Genomic DNA, 14,003 nt, shown 5'->3' with positions numbered 1-14,003 from the left:
CTAGGGGTAGCTTTGGGGAACACCTCGTCGTGACCCGTGTCTGAAGCATACATTGGAAAAACACCAACTTGTTGGCTGGCGACAGCCTCTGACGTCACTACCGGCGCGACTATAAATAAGCACAGAGAGAGCAAGTCATTATCTTCTTCATCTTCACTGACTGTTTTGTTTGAAGAATGCATCTGAAATAACTGGTAAGGGCGATCTTTCTCTGTTTATCATGGCAACAACTAGCAAGCGTTTAGACGATGTGTGCATCAGTTTCGGCGTTATTTGACACCGGATGACACACGCGACCTTTGCGTCATTTGTTTGGGTGAAGAGCACTCACGCGATGTCTTTGAGGAGGCAATCTGCATGCATTGTGAGCGTTTTTTCAATGGAAAAAGCTCCACTCTCATTTGAAAGAAAAGGGGGAAAAAAGGCAGCCATCTGCTTCCCGTGGTTCAGGACCTGGAAGAGAATGAGCTCGTGAGAATACAGGTGGATCTGTCTGAATGGTTTGAAGAGGGACTTTCCCTGTCGCGCTCGTAAAAAAAAAAAAAAAAAAAAAAAAAAAAGGCGGACGAGAGAGAGTCTCGGGAGGATGATGTTATATCTTTTAACACTTTCTGATACTGAGGTTAGTGCTCTACTGGGTTTTTACCCAGGAAAAGCAGAAGATATTTGAGGACGGTGTAAAAACTTAGGCTGAGCCTTCTCAATTCTCCTGCCCTGCGTATGTAGAGCTGTTGGAGGTTATTGAGCGAAAATTACCTTTTGACCACAACCCTCCAGCTCAGGTGAGCCTTTTATTTCTGCATGATCTCCATACAGAGATTAAAAAGAAATGAAAGATGCCGTTTTCTTCTCGCATCCATTGATTTCGGCATGATAGTAATCTGCCGACATCGAGGTGATGCGCGAAAGCGGGAATGCCCCCTGGGAATGCCCCCTGTAGAAAGAGAAAAAAAAATTTTTTTTTATAAATAATTCATAAAGAATTTTCATCTGTGAACATTTTTTCTTTCTGCAGGGGAAACATCCTTCTTAATCTCCCTCCTTGCCATCTAAGCCCCTTCAGAAAATCATCTCGCTTAAATGGCAAGGCATACGCAGTAGCAGGTCAGGCTGTGGCTTTATTACACACAATGCTGGTGCTTCAAGCATATCAGACTGATCTGCTAAGTGACCTGGATAGAGGCAGGGGCCTTTTTCTGATCAGGTAGCTGAGCTGCGCCGCACCACGGATCTCTCTCTGTGCTTCCAAGCAGGCCGCATCTGCCATGGGCAGGACTATGGTGGCCATGGTGGAAGCAGAGAGACATCTGTGGATGAACCTGGCAGACATCAGGAGGAAAGAAAATGCTTTCTTCTCGATGCTCAGGTTTTGCCTTCTGAGCTTTTCGGTATTTCCGTTGAGACGGCGATTTGAGAAGTTCAGGGAGACAAAGGCACACTCTGTTGCTTTCAGATCCTTCGTTCCACGAAGGTTCAGGTCTGAGCCCGAACAACATAGGGGTCCTGGCCTGTCTCGATCTGAGGATCAAAGACAGGCACAGAAGGCTAGTGTCGCAACTCGCACTCCTCCCCCAACTGCGGGCAGGGGTTAGAGGAATCGTGGGTCATGAGGAGGTAAGCAGAACCTAAGGGCTATGATCTAGACGAGGCATTTTTGTCATCTGAATCAGAGTGATACCGAGGTATCTACTCATTCCCTTTGGGGATTTTTAACCCTCTGGAGATTATGAGGAGAAAATAGCCTCATAACGCGTATATGCGTTAATCGACTACAGAGGGTTAACTTCTGCTTTTGTCCTCCCCTTTCTAATTCCCCTGTTACCACCAGCTCGAGGTTAGGTGGAAACCTTTCGCATAACAGTCTCATATGCTGGACCTATAATGTTTTTATGGTTCTATGTTCATAGCAACCACCATACTGATGGTCTGGACTAAAAGGAGGCGCCCCTTGAGTGGTGCTCCAGCGCAGGAGGGTGGGTGAGTAAATGTTACCCTCTCTGTATACACTTATGTGTAATTATTGCTGGCGGTTACGTGTCTACTAATAAACTGTGAGTTTCCTTTGCATTGCTCAGTTGCAGTGTTAGCCATCCGGCTTCATGTTCCGGTATTAGGCGGCTGAGATCACAGGTTTCTGAGGGAGCCTCCTTTATCATCAGGCCTGGCACAGCACTGCATGGAATTTCATGGATGTCCATCCAGGTCCCCCCGAGGGGTCTCCTGGCCGCTTAGGGGTGCTGTCGCATCTAGCGGGAACTGGAAGTGGCAGTTACAGAAGACTTATTGTATATGCTGCCTAAGGTGATGCTCCCCTTGCCCGAGGTTTGTAAATTTGAGCTTACCTCTCCCATGAGATTCAGCGCCTCTGCGATGCTTAGGAACCTTTAAGTACACACGCTAAGCTTTGTGTACTTTCTCAAAACCACATGGTGGTCTGTGTGTACGTGAACACTATGCGCACTTTCTAAAAATCCACGATTGGTAAGTTTGCACGCAAGACTCTGCAAACTTTCTGAAATATTGAACAATAAGGGTTACTCGCTCCGGTTTGTTCCCTTTCTTGAGATGATTAGACCTTGGTTCCTTGGGCTCCATTCAGCCAGTGTGTATTTGTTTATACACCTCAAATATCGCTTCCCTCAACATGAGGGGCTATTTGGGTGATTCTTGTGGTAATTTAGCGGCGCTCCCCTTTTTCCAAAAAAAAGGGTCATCTATGAGCGCGCTACCCTGAGCTCGGAGTTCTCCTCTCATATGAGTCTCAGAGTCTACGAGTGCTCCAGTATTATTTCCATAGATCGAGTTGATGGCTCTCAATCATACTGTTTTGAGAGGCAACATTCCATCTATGAGCTACTCTATCAGAGTGCCACAAGAGCCCCTCTTTAGAACAGTATTTTAAATCCATGCTATGGTAAGTGTGCATGTGAAGTCTTTGCACACTTTCTGAAATCCACACTTTGGTAAGTTCATACGCTAGTATTCTGCGTTCTTCCTAAAATCCTATATGGTGAGGGCTTCATGTGGTTGCTTCGTGCCCTTTGTATCCTTGGATACCTATCTAAACAGGGTGTTACTACTAGAGAACTGTCGAGACAGCTCTTTCAGCAAGCTTATGCGTAAGCTAGTGGTAGCCCCTTGTGTGACAGGCAAGACTTGGTATAAAATGCTTGGTTCTTAGCTGTATCCCTTTAAAGTAATCTTTCCTGATTCCAAGCCTTTAGCTCTACCCTGGGCCGAGGCCCTAACAATTAAGTTGGGTATGTAGCTTAGGCCTTTTGGATGTAAGAGGTACTGTCACAGACAGCCATCTAAACATCCCAGGGGCAACTCCCATGGAAATGGTATAGTTGGTACTTAGTGCTCACAATGATTCTGGCCTACACTCCCCTCAGCATGGCGGCATGGGTGTACTGTTCCCCAAAGCGACCCCTAGAGGACGCAGAAAGGGAACAGTTTCAGGTTACGTATGTAACCATAGTTCCCCGAGTAGGGAACGAGACACTGCATCCTCTTGCTCCCTGCCATGCTCTGGATGCAAACTTCAGACGAAGAAGATAATGACGTGTTCTCCCGGTGCTTATTTATAGTCATGCCGGTAGTGACGTCGGAGGCTGTTGCCGGCCAATAAGTTGGTGTTTTTTCAATGTATGCTTCAGACACGGGTCACGACGAGGTGTTCCCCAAAGCGACCTCTAGAGGACGCAGTGTCTCGTTCCCTACTCAGGGAACTATGGTTACATACGTAACCTGAGACAGTTTTCCCATGAGGTCATCCAGGTACTGACCAGCTCAACCCTGCTTAGCTTCAGTGGGAAACTGGTATTGGGCTCCAGGGTGATATGGCTGCCAGAAAAAATATGAAATATATATTCACTAGTTCACGCTTACATATAATTAGCTGAGGTATGGTATGCATATTTGGGGTGTTGTCCGGGGAAGGGCTCCGAGCTCGGGAATGGCCCGAACCTAGAGTACCCCCCTTCCTCATCTATTTATAGAGTGAACTCGAAGTGAGGAGATGGGGTGGAGGAGGGATGCTGATAAACCGTCAATGGATAGAGGTAAGTCAGAGATATTTATACTATGGGATTGATTACTTGATTATGGTCCACCTGTGTTGGTTAGGCTAAGTTTCTGACGTGCTCCTCCCGAATCTTATTAAAAAAATTAAATTACATATAATTAGCTGAGGTATGGTATGCGTTTTTGGCGTGCTGTCCGGGGAAGGGCTCCGAGCTCGGGAATGGCCCGAACCTAGAGTACCCCCCAAAAAGGCAAATGTACAAGAGGACAGCCACCTGTTTAAAGAATGCCCCCCCAAAAAAGCATAGAGTACTGGCAGGGGCTGATTTGGTTTCTGAGAAGTCATCTCGTTGGCAGGCTGGAAGGGCCTACGTACTCCAGAGGGAGCGACTTGGGCGTTGGGAGAGTAGGCCCTACCGGCTGCAGCTAGTGAACTATGTGGTTGCCTCGACCAGAATAGGTCACGTTGTTGGCGTACGGGCCCTACTGGCTGATAGCCCCTGCTATTCAGTGGATGAAGGGCCTAATTAGATTAGATTAGATTAGATTCAACTTTATTGTCACTGCACATGTAGGTACAAGGCAACGAAATGCAGTTAGCATCTAACCAGAAGTGCAATAAGCAGTAAGTACAGAATAAAGGTCTATAATATGTACAATAACTATACAGGTAAGTATTATGGACATAATTTACAGATATTAAATACTATAAGCACAATATACAGATAGGTGTACTATGAACATACTATACAGATGGGCTATGTAAAAGTGTATGTACACTATAGGCAGAACTATGAACATAATTTACAGTATTGCAATGGACAGTAAAGTGCATAGAAAATATTACAATGTGCAAATGGATTATACAGTGTTCCTGGATGAACAGACAGTAGTGCAAGTAATAACAAGTTACTGTTTTTTGCTTGTTGTGAATAAATAAATAAATCAGAGTGTTGAAGAGGGGGAGGAGTCTATGTGTGGTGTGGGGGGTGTTGAGGGGTGTCAGAGGGAAGAGTTCAGCAAGGAGACAGCTTTAGGGAAAAAGCTGTTCCTGAATCTTGTGGTCCTTGTCCGGAGGCTCCTGAAACGCCTTCCGGAGGGGAGGAGGTTAAACAGTTCGTGGTCAGGGTGAGAGGAGTCCTTGAGAATGCTGCGAGCTCGACATAGACAGCGTTTCCTCTGGATGTCCTCAAGAGCAGGAAGTGGTGTACCTGTGATGCGCTTGGCAGTTTTCAGTCGTGGGTGTAAAGGGAGTAGAGGAATGGGCTCAGCACACAGCCCTGTGGTACGCCAGTATTAAGTGTGATGGTGGTGGAGTGGGTGTGACCTGACCGAACATGCTGAGGCCTGTTGGTCAGAAAGTCCATAATCCAGTTGCAGAGGGAGGTGTTGATGTCCAGGTCTCCAAGTTTTGTGGTCAGCTTGGAGGGAATGACGGAGTTAAATGCTCAACTGAAGTCAACAAACAACATCCTAACATACGTGTTGTTATTGTCCAGGTGTGTGAGTGCAGAGTGCAGCACTGTGCATACTGCATCCTCTGTGCTCCTATTTCTGCAGTAGGCAAATTGGTGTGGGTCCAGTGTGGGTGGGAGGCAGTCTTTGAGGTGTGCTAGGACCAGTCGCTCGAAGCACTTCATAATGATGGGTGTGAGTGCTACGGGGCGATAGTCATTCAGGCACGTTGGGGAGGAGTGTTTCGGTACTGGCACAATGGATGTGGATTTAAAACATGTTGGCACAGTTGCTTGGGTGAGGGACAGGTTGAAAATGTCTGTGAAGACCCCTGCAAGCTGCTCTGCACATGCCCTAAGCACACGTCCAGGAATGCCATCCGGGCCAGCAGCCTTGCGTGCGTTGATCCGGCTCAGTGCAGTGTGGACATCTGAGGGGGTGAGTTTAAGGGGTTGGTGGTCTGCTGAGGGTGAGATTTTGGTGGCCGTCTCCTTGCTGTCGCTGTTGAAGCGAGCATAAAAGTCATTTAGCTCGTTAAGGAAGGAGACGTCCGTGACTGTTGGTGTGGAGTTGCTTGACTTGTAGTCACTGATGGTCTGGATGCCCTGCCACATGCGTCGGGGGTCAGAGTTGGAAAAGTGTTCCTCTACCTTCAGCTTGTAGCAGTACTTGGCCTTTTTGATGCCCCTTTTCAGGTTAGCCCTGGATTTACTGTAGGCCTGAGCGTCATCTGACCTGAAGGCGGCGTTGCGGTCTTTCAGCAGAAGTCGCACCTCCTTGTTCATCCATGGCTTCTGATTAGGGTATGTTGTTATCTGTTTTTCTGTTGTTACACTGTCAATGGTGGAGTTGATGTGATCCAGTACAGAGGAGGTGTAGATATCAATGTCCGTGTGAGAGCCACAGGCAGCCTGTGAAGCAAACATACTCCAGTCAGTGTGTTGAAACCTGTCTTGAAGTAAAGAGTCTGCTCCAGTTGGCCACACTTTGATGGTCCTCACTGATGGCTTCACACGGTTGATGAGGGGTGAATACTTAGGGGTGAGAAACAAAGAAAGGTGATCAGACTGTCCGAGGTGGGGGAGGGGGCTCGCGATGTAAGCTCCATTGATATTTGTATAAACATGATCCAAAGTTTTGTCTCCTCTGGTGTGGCAGGAAACATGCTGGTGAAATTTGGGGAGTACTGTTTTTAATTTGCAGTGATTAAAATCACCCGCGACAATAAAAGCAGCCTCTGGGTGAGCAGTCTGTTGTTTACTAATGGCTGCATGAAGTTCGTTCAAAGCAAGCTTGGCATTAGCATCCGGTGCAATATAGACTGCGGTTATTATGGTGGAAGTGAACTCCCGTGGCAGATAAAAAGGTCTACATTTAACCATGAGAAACTCTAGGTTAGCTGAGCAGTGTCTCCCAACAATGACAGTGTTCGTACACCAAGCTTTGTTGACATAAATGCACAATCCACCACCTCTTGTCTTGCCGGAGTCATCTGCCGTTCTATCTGCCCGGAGCGTGTAGCGTCCTGCTAGCTCAATAGCATTGTTGGGTACGTCGCTGTGTAGCCATGTTTCTGTGAAAACCATGACATTGCAGTCCATAAGTCTCTTACTGTGGGTGATGCGGAGTCGTAACTCATCCATTTTGTTCACCAGTGACCGCACATTAGCGAGGAAAATGCTGGGTAAAGAGAGCCGGAGCGGTGTTAGCTTTGAGATTGGCTCTTAGACCTCCGCGCTTCCCCCGCCTTTGTTTACGATCTCGACGCCGCCTGCGAGCACTTCCGCCCGGCCGGGTAGAGTGCGAAGCCTCGGTTGTTCTAGCGATCTCAGGGATGAGTCGAAGATTGGTGATAAAACTGCTGGTAAAGTCCTCACCGATATCCAAAAGCTCCTGTCGGGTGTATGATGTTAAAGCAAAGCTGTTCAGTACGAACAGACCCGAGATGAGCAGGAATAATACTGCAAAATTGCAAAAACTGGAGAGACGCTGAGCCTCGCGATGTGTTCGCGCCGCCATCTTGGTCTGACCGAGAGGGCCCATGAAGCCTCCGACAGGAGATTGAGACTCAGGATGACGGATGTCTGGGTCCTCTCGGTTTGGCAGATAAAAAGCTTTGGGCTGGCCGACAAGGAGGACTCTGGCGACATCCGAAGGGAGATCCCGATTCACGGCATCGGATGGATGAGACTCACTTGCTGCCGGCAAGCATAGGCCCGACCGGGAGAACTCTCGCCAGACGTCTGAAGGGAGCACACGCATCAGATGGGTAAGCCTCGCCGGACGGGGAGAGTGTAAAGGAAAACCCGACTGGGAGCATCCGATGGGGCATAACCTAGAACATCAAATGGGTAAGCCTCGTCAGGCGGGTTTAAAAGATGTGAGGGTAGCTGATGGTAGCCTCGCCGACCGTAGAGTGGAAATGTAAAGGAAGTCTGTCCAGGAGGCTCTCGCCGGCGTCCGAAGCAAGCACGCACACCGAACGGGTAAGCCTCGCTGACCATAGAAAAGGAAAAGGTAAGGTTGTCTAACCGGGAGGCTCTTGCCAGCGTATGAAGGGAGCACACACATCGAATGGGTAAGCCTCTCCAGATGTGGGACAGAAAAGGTAACGATAGGTGGCCAGGAGGCTCTTGCCAGCATCCAATGGGGACTTCCTGTTCCCCAAAAACAACTGGGTGAGACTCGCAGGCCGTAGGATGGAAAAGGTAAGTTTCTGTGGTCGTTAGGCTGTCGTCGCATCTTATGGGAGCTTGCTACTCACGGGAAGAGACGGGTAAGCCTTGACGACCATAGGAAGGAGGGAGGGTTTATTTGTGTGTATGGTACTTGCGGCATCGAACGGCTTGCTTGTAGGTTTTGTGACCTAAACCACGTGGAATGGTCGTGGTTGGCTGGCCAGAAGGCTCTCGCCGGTGTCCAATGGGAGCACTCGCATCGAACGGGTGAGCCTCGCTGGCCAAGGATGGAAAAGGTAAGGTTGTTTAGCCGGGAGGCTCTGACCGATGTCCGATAGGAGCTTAGCTCCAGGAATCAAACGGGTAAACCTCTCTGGCTGAATGACAGAAAAGGTTGTCCAGCCGTGAGGCTCTTATCTTCGTCCGACAGGAGCTTAGCTCCCGGAATCGAACAGTTAAGCCTCGCTGGCCAAAGGACGGAAAAGGTAAGGTTGTCTAGCCGGGAAGCTCTCACCTACATCCAATGGGAGCCCTGACTCCATGCATTGGATGGGTAAACCTCTCCGTACGTAAGACAGACTGGCAAAACAGGTAGCCGGGGGCTTTCACTTATGTCTGAAGGTAGTGTGAGCTCCTGGCAACGAACGGGTAAGCCTTGCTGGCCGCAGAATGGAAAAGGTGAGGTTGTCTGGCCGGGAGGCTCTCATCAGCATCCGATGGGAGCTTGAGCTCCTGGCATTGAAGAGAGAATCCTTGCCGGCCATAGGATAGAAAAAGGTAAGGTTATCTGGCCGGGAGGCTATGGCCGGGAGGCTATGGCCGGCATCCGGTGTTTTTTCTTTTTTTTATTAAATTTGCGACACCAGATGGGTAGTCTCTCCAGCCATCGGAGGGAAAATTTAGATTTTTTTATCTGCGAAGCACTTGTTAGTGTTCAGCAAAAGTGTAACTTGCGGTATTGGATGGGTACATCTTGCCATCGGAGGGAAAATTTGTTTTAACTGCGATGTACTCATTGGTGTTCGATAGGTAAGTGTCGCTGACAGAATATATATATTTTTTTTTACTTAATCGTGCTTTTTAATCGGGTAAACGAGGGTAGACGCTGTGAGGCTGTGAGGCTTACTTGAATAATTGTTAAGCAAATCCAATGAGCTGCTTCTGATAATGAGTCCGAAAAATCTTGGTGCAGTCATTTTTTTCGAAATTAAGTGTGCAAAAATAAATTGTATTTCTTGTGCCAGTGTACCCCGAAGAGGTGCCATGTATTGGCGATGTGGTCGTTGTCGAATCGTCATATTGTCAGCACGTGAGATCGATGTTACATATCGACGATGTAATCGTGCATGGGTGGAGTAAGAGAAAGATTCTTTATACTTGTCAGAGCTTACTATTTGCCATTTTAACCATTCAGGTGCACGAAAAGAGCCTATGGAATCACCAATAATCGAAAAATATACTTTTGGACATACTGATAAACTGGCATTAAATATAAAATACTATATCTAAAACTGCTAGTTCTTGTAGTCGGCTCTACTGTCATCTTGCTTGTCCTGTGAATTAGTGAGGAGGTATAGGAAAGGCTCCTGCAGGAGCAGTCACTGCTGCGGGGGTGAGGAGGTACAGGAAAGGCTCCTGCGGGAGCAGACACTGCTGCGGCAGTGAGGAGGTATAGGAAAGGCTCCTGCGGGAGCAGACACTGCGCAGCAGTGAGGACGTATAGGAAAGGCTCCTGCGGGAGCAGACACTGCGCAGCAGTGAGGACGTATAGGAAAGGCTCCTGCGGGAGCAGACACTGCTGCGGCAGTGGGGAGATACGGGAAAGGCTCCTGCGGGAGCAGACACTGCTGTGGCAGTGAGGAGGTACAGGAAAGGCTACTTGCTTCGGCTGCTGTAGATGTTGGCTGGGGGAAGAGTAAAAAAGGGTTAGTAACATTTGATGGGGCAAGCTAAGAATGAATGGGTAGCCTACTGTGTTACCAGCTTAGCAATTGGTTGCCTGATTTGACAATTCCTCAAGCCTTGTCCACATTATTATGTTCCTGTTGGAAAAGCATCTTTTCTCTCATTTGGCCTCTGGGATCTTTAGACGGTTTCCCAAGCAGATACGTTTGGAACGCTGTTTTCACGTTGTAGTATGGACTGTGGAAACAGAGGCTTTTGGAAACGATGAAGCATGTTTAGTCTTGTAAGACGTTGTACCGAAAGACATGAATATAGCAGTAACGTTAACCCCTCACCAGTCACCCCCCGTTTTTGGCATGGAGACAGAAATTACATACCCAAAATAAAGATGTTTCTGCTCATGATTCTTTCTGACTAGATCCATGATTAACATTTGTCCAAGAGCTAACACTTCGACGTTTCCCGTATAGGAATAGGAATCATTTTCCTGACATAATTACTAAATAACTGTCGCTGAAATGATGTTTTATCGAAATATTGGTAAAATATCAAAGCCAAAGTCTTTAGACTTTCAATTGATGCACGGTTTATCCAGATCAAGTAAGAGAATGATGTTTAACATGCTGTGAAAGTGAAACAATAATAAACTGGGGCCGTTGGCGATGCTATAAATGGGTTAATAGCAGTTATGTGCTATTCGCTTCCAAGTGGTTTCTAAAGATATTTACTTGGCAGTTTTTTCGTATTACGGTCCTTAAAAGGCAAAAGTAATTTTACTCACACTTGCTATCCTGGGTCAAAACAAGAGGGCAGATGCGTTTTAGATTAATTTTGAATGATCACGCCGGTGAATGGTGAAATAGTTCCCTAAATGATTTGGTCCTACCAGAAAACTTTCATGGAAATTAAAATTTAAAATTAAATTAAGTATTTATTTATTTTTTTTAAATCATGGAACTTATGTCTGTATCATTTCAGTGAGGTTTAAACGTGCGCGGTAAGGCAAATGTAATGCCTTGGTTTCGTGGTTAAAAGTGGCATCTTCATCCGACAGAATGTTTGTATCTGTAGTCCAAATCTATGCGCAATCCTCACTCCAGATCATCAGGTGGCAGTAATGCACCTTTACGCTGGTTTGCCAAAACCGCCATAAAACACTAGTAGAAGAAGACGGAACTGCGTCATGACGTCGTTTAACAAACTTTAGCCGCAAACCTGTTTTTAGATGCAACACTTTGGATGCCACCTGCCGTAAAAACCATTGAAGAAAAAGAAGAACCTGTTTTTAGTGTCTTCGCCTGAAAATGTATTAACGCCGCGCGGTCTGCGCCGCTAGAGGAAACGGCCTCAAACTGCCACTCGGCCGGAACGCCAGGGTGAAAGGCTGATTCGTGGTGAGAACTGTGGTTCGGCCCGGGCTGGTTGGATTCTTTCTGCTGCAATCCAGCGCTTGAGGAGAGCTCGGTCTCGGGCGGCATGATCGTTGTGTTGAGCGAGGCGAGCTCGGAGCTTGCACGGTCTATTGGCCACGACGTGTGGCTTGGCGAGGAGAGCAGCTGTCTCGATGACGCTTAATGCTGCTCAACGGATGTGTTTGGCTGGGTAGGAATGATCACGGGTCCGGCGAAAGCAGCAGGTCTTATAAATCCCCTGTGTAGCTCTCTTCCTTGGTACGAAAATTGGGTCTGTGATAAGGTGACAGACGAAGCGAACCAGCATGCTGATAAACCGTCAATGGATAGAGGTAAGTCAGCGATATTAATACTATGGGATTGATTACTTGATTATGGTCCACCTGTGTTGGTTAGGCTAAGTATCTGACACGCTCCTCCCGAATCTTATTAATAAAATTACATATAATATTGAAAAATATTATATTATAATCATATTTCGTAAAGATGCATTTCTTAAAGGCGCGTCTGACGAGATGGCGAGCACTGCACATGAACTATTAGCTCGTTTTTTGTCGTAGTAATCAAATCAAAACTCAAAATGCAACTTTTCCCGAAGCATTGGGAACTTTTGATAACTCCCCAAGCTCCAACTTCTCATGATGCTCTGCATGGTCAACTGTCACCTGCATGCTAATGCATGGTGCCGTGTGTATATGCATTGTGTATTGTGTAGGTGATGTACATTTATAATTGCTTATAATCATTATAACAGTATTTAATACAGTAGCCTATGTGTGCTCTGCGCGTATATGGGCACAATACGACCCAAGCCGGATCTATAAAAAAATTAAATTGGCCCGAGCCCGGCCCGAATGGACTCGGGACCCGGTGGGCTAGCAGACCTCTAACTTGAGCACCATTTTTATAATAATTTAGACTATTATGCACGAGAACTAAGTGCGAGAAACTGCTAAAAACCTGAGACGAGAGCCATCCAAGACATCTGGTTAGCTATGATTAATTATTATTTTTTTCAGATTTAACAGACAGGGCAATATATAGGATATCAGATTTTTTAATTTGGTGGCTGTGATTTTGTTTTAATCAATACTTTGTCATCTGTATTTGCTAAGTAGCTTTTAATACGCAAGGCAAGGCAAGTTTATTTATATAATACATTTCGTACACAATGGTAATTCAAAGTGATTTACATAAAAGAAAGTAAAATAATCATGAAGAAAAATAATAACAAAAATAAAACAAGCAATTTTAAAACTTTTAAAATGATTAAAACATTTAAACACAGTTAGAAAATTATTTTACATAAAAAAAATAAATAAAAAAAAAACATTGAAAATATAGTGCAATCAGTCCGGACATTGCACAGTGCTCATTCAATAAATGCACAGCTAAAAAGATGCGTTTTGAGTCTAGATTTAAATGTGACTATTGTTTTAGCACATCTGATCTCTTCTGGAAGCTGATTCCTACTGCGGGCGGCATAATAACTAAAGGCAGACTCCCCTTGTTTTGTGTGAACCCTTGGTATTTCTAACTGACTTGATCCTAGTGATCTGAGTGCTCTGTTAGATTTATATTCAGTGAACATATCTGCAATATATGTCGGTCCTAGGTCATTTAGTGACTTTTATACGAGTAAAAGTACTTTAAAATCAATCCTAAATGTAACTGGAAGCCAGTGTAAGGACCTGCGGACTGGTGTGATATGCTCAGATTTTCTGGTTCTAGTCAGAATCCTGGCAGCAGTGTTTTGGATGAGCTGCAGCTATCTAATGGTCTTTTTGGGAAGGCCAGTGAGGAGCCCATTACAATAGTCCACCCTGCTGGTGATAAAGACATGAACTAATTTCTCAAAGTCTTGACTGGAAACAAAACATCTAATTCTTGCAATGTTTTTTAATCAATCAATCAAGCAATCACCTTTATTTATATAGTGCTTTAAACAAAATACATTGCGTCAAAGCACTGAACAACATTCATTAGGAAAACAGTCTCTCAATAATGCAAAATGATAGTTAAAGGCAGTTCATCATTGAATTCAGTTAGGTCATCTCTGTTCAGTTGAAATAGTGTCTGTTTTTATTTGCAATCAAGTCAATGATATCGCTGTAGATGAAGTGACCCCAACTAAGCAAGCCAGAGGCGACAGCGGCAAGGAACCGAAACTCCATCGGTGACAGAATGGAGAAAAAAACCTTGGGAGAAACCAGGCTCAGTTGGGGGGGCAGTTCTCCTCTGACCAGACGAAAACCAGTAGTTCAATTCCAGGCTGCAGCAAAGTCAGATTGTGCAGAAGAATCATCTGTTTCCTGTGGTCTTGTCCTGGTGCTCCTCTGAGACAAGGTCTTTACAGGGGATCTGTATCTGGGCTCTAGTTGTCCTGGTCTCCGCTGTCTTTCAGGGCAGTAGAGGTCCTTTCTAGGTGCTGATCCACCATCTGGTCTGGATACGTAGTTTAGGTGCCAAATAGGAAAAGGATCTGCCGCCCGCAGTTGATTTTGATATTCTAGGTATTATCAAATTG

Source organism: Carassius gibelio, chromosome B8, assembly GCF_023724105.1.
Source record: "Carassius gibelio isolate Cgi1373 ecotype wild population from Czech Republic chromosome B8, carGib1.2-hapl.c, whole genome shotgun sequence".
NCBI classification, from domain to species: domain Eukaryota; kingdom Metazoa; phylum Chordata; class Actinopteri; order Cypriniformes; family Cyprinidae; genus Carassius; species Carassius gibelio.
The sequence above is the reverse complement of the archived record's forward strand: the minus strand, read 5'-3'. Positions refer to the sequence as shown.